We start from the raw sequence: 3,764 nt of genomic DNA, 5'->3' as shown, positions 1-3,764 counted from the left end.
TTTATCACAGTAACTAAGAAAAATGCGTTTTTTTTCAAAATTTTCGGTCTTTTTTCATTTATAGGGCAAAAAATAAAAAACCCAGAGATGATCAAATACCACCAAAAGAAAGGTCTATTTGTATGAAAAAAGGGACAAAAAATTCATTTGGGTACAGTATTACATGACTGAGTAATTGTCATTCAAAGTGTGAGAGCACCAAAAGCTGAAAATTGGTGTGGTCACGAGGGGGGTTTAAGTGCCAAGTTGTCAAGTGGTTAAACTCTAAAAAAAACAATGCATTTATCTGTATCTTAAAGATCTATGCACTAACTCCCCTTTCAGGTGGACAAAGCATATACTTTTTGGAACTCTTTCCACCTGAATGAAAATAAAAGCAAAGAAAAAAAACGAACTCACACAGCTAGAATGGCTTCCTACCAACTCTTGTCTTAAACAAAATGTATCCAGCTGGAGGACATATCCCACGACCATCTATTCAGCTGTTAATTGAGGGCATAGCCAATTACCCCCCTTTCAGGTGGACTAAACATAATAATTTTTCCACCTGAACCAAAACAAAAATAAAATAAATGAATAAACGAATAACAAAAAAAAATAAAAAATAAAAAAAAGATTAAAATAAAAAAAGAAATTAAAAATCTGGCCGTTATCACACAAAAACAACATGACACGACAACCACCATATAACAATGACTGACACTCAACTTTTAATTAAAGACATCCATGGACTTTTCTCATGAGAAGAGTAAGTGCTCATTTCGATCTGAAAGTATATTAGTTAATGAGAAAAACAAAAAACAAAACATCTGTACCTCATCACAACATTTGTAACTTCATTTGTAATGCCGTGTACACACGGCCGGACTTTTCGACCAAACTTGTCTGACGGAACGAATCCTTCAGACAATTTGACCGTGTGTGGGCTTCATCAGACCTGCAGCGGACCTTTTCTATCGAAAATGTGACAGACTTTAGATTTAGAACATGTTTCAAATCTTTCCCACGGACTCGAGTCTGGTCGAAAAATCCATTCATCTGTATGCTAGACAGACGAAAACCGACGCTAGGGCAGCTATTGGCTACTGGCTATGAACTTCCTTATTCTAGTCCATGGAAGTCCATCGAAAAGTCAGTCGAAAGTCCGTTGAAGAGTCCGACGTGATTCAGTCCGTCGAAAGTCCAGTTGTGTGTACACAGCATAACTCTTTAATCCATTAATGCCTGACTATTGTTTATTGATTTTTTTCATTGTTTGCAAACAATTACTAATTAATGAGCTTGTGGTACCATGTGATAATCAATTATGCATTTACACTAACCTAACCCCTGTTCTGCTAAATTTGCCAACTGTTGTTCTCACTTTGAAGGACCTGCAAACAAAACACAAACAAAACACAAACATTAGTATCCAAACCAGTTTAACTTCTTCCCTGGTCTCTGTAAAAGGAACACAAAGACAGTGATTACACACAATTATCATGACAATTGACTTTTTAAGTCCCCCAAGCTTTTTCCCATTAATTGTATTGCTAGGGGAACAATTGCCATATTTTCCTATACTAAGCAGGCAGTATTGGTAAACTTTGCCATATTACTCAGGAAAAATGGCAATACAATTTGCGTCCAACTACATACAAACCAGAATGGTAGATTAGCCCAGGGAGATAATATTGGATTGTTCATCCAGTCTTGTTGCTGGCTGTGTTTAGGGTGTGGGCTGTCATTTATTATCTCTTCTTCAAGACTGTGTGATCTGTCCCAGCTGCTATCTTTCATATCAGGCCTTTGCTCTATGCTGTCCCTGTCCTGGGTGGGGGTTTTCATTTCAGATACCTGTATTTCTGGGGTTTCCTGCTCCATGCTAGCAACATTAAGGGCTTTACATTTCTGTGCATGTCTATTCCATTTAGAACGTCTGAACTCTCTCTGCCTTCCTGTACCTCTGCTTATTACGGATACATCTACCTTTGACCTGTACTCCCTTTCACTCAACACTGGAGACAGAAGTCTCGCAGAATATTGACAACATTTTGGTAGGATCTAGCATTTCTCAGAGCCATTCTAGTGGGATAGCTTACATAACACTTATTGGCCATTGAGTATGTGAAACTTGCATCATCCTCCAATAAGTCAGGACAGTTAAAAACTTTCGTATACAATGCAAGATACTCACTGCAGAACAATATTGGGTCATCTCCTCTCCTAAATTTCATTTGTTGCAAATCACTCATACCATTATCACGACTGTCCATAATACGCTGCAACTCTTTCCTCCGCACCTCTGCATCTGCTAAGTTATCATTAACCTGTGCAGATAACTGGCCTGAAAAAGGTCCTGCCTGATAGCCATGCTTTTAGAAGAGAGCATGCATCCTCATTACTCAAATGGAATTTAAGCACTAGAGCCTCAAATTTATTGGACAGACTCACTGGTGATTCTAGGGCATTAAATTCACCCAGAATATGGCACAAAGTAAGTCTCTCTAGGATTGTAATCAAACTTTTATTCTGCTTCAAAGCTACAGGTGCAATAGCTGACTGTGTTTCATCACGGCCCTTCTCCTCATTGACTGTGCAGATATTGGCCAATTGGCATGTTCATTTGTGCTCATTGAGCGATACTATACATTGCTCTTTAGTAAGAAGTCGGGATTGTGCATTTGCTAATTTTCTTTCTAAAGACATAACCAACTCTTCCATCTCTGACAACTTTATTTGCAATGATTCTAAAAGTTTGCTCTTCATATCACAGTCCATGCTACACCTCTGAAGCTGTTCTTGTAGCTCACTGTTTCTTCCTGACAAATTGCCTGCTGTAGCCCGCAATTCAGTCATCTCACTACTGGAGGTTGTTGCAATCTTTAGAAGGTTTTCACTGATTTTCTCTATGTCCTCCCCAAGACGTCTCCTCTCTGCTTCCCACTTCCCCCCCATTTGCTCAGATATAAATTTAATTCTGAGCAACACTGCAAATTCATTTGCCAACCTCTCTTTCTTCACTTTCTTTTTTAGCTGTTTACCCAATAATCTGCTATTATGTTGTTGACACTGAGACAATAGTACATTACACTGGCTTTTAAGAGGTTCATCTGCACATGAATGATAACTGGCAGAGCCGTACTTTTTACCATATGTATATACAAGTTCCATTTCACAACTATACAATCCACACAATACACAATTCTATTACTAACGTTCCAACACTGCACTGAGTAATAAACCAAACTCAATTATCTTTAGCTCTTACAACTCATGAAAAAAAAACGAATCGCTCTTCTAGCATTCAATATTCTTTATTCATTACCACTCTTACCTGATATCATTCAAAACAATTAAACTTTTGCATATTCATAGAAAAGACTCACCACACTTACAGCCCTTTCAGTCTCTGTGGCATTATCAGCTGCCTTGTATCTGAGTACTTCTGTCCTGTAGGTTCTATGTGGTATTTAGGATTACCACATGCTTTCTGGGGTGCCAATCGAAGTAAAATGGTACAATAAATATTATTGTATCTATGTATTAATTTGTCTAATCCCTATAGTTAGTTAGTCTATTAAAACTCTGACCACATGTTACTGTTGATATCGCAATAACACAAGGTTAGCTATGAAACCAAACACTTGGTTTAAAGGTAATAAAGTCTTATTTATTTACCAAGGAAATAAGAAAGCTAACATGAAATACTAGAGAACGATATTACAAACACAGACCAACAATCAGAACATATAATACAAGAACATCATAGATACCTATCACAA

General features: G+C 37.5%; 1 pseudogene; it reads right to left on the bottom strand.

The window, feature by feature from the left end:
- Nucleotides 1–1,557: 1,557 nt before the first annotated feature.
- Nucleotides 1,558–3,153, bottom strand: LOC141141510 (posterior protein-like; annotated as a pseudogene).
- Between the last annotated feature and the right edge of the window lie 611 nt (nucleotides 3,154–3,764).

This window comes from Aquarana catesbeiana, linkage group LG04, assembly GCF_042186555.1.
Source record: "Aquarana catesbeiana isolate 2022-GZ linkage group LG04, ASM4218655v1, whole genome shotgun sequence".
Taxonomy (NCBI): Eukaryota; Metazoa; Chordata; class Amphibia; order Anura; family Ranidae; genus Aquarana; species Aquarana catesbeiana.
This window is presented reverse-complemented; position numbering and strand designations above follow the sequence as displayed.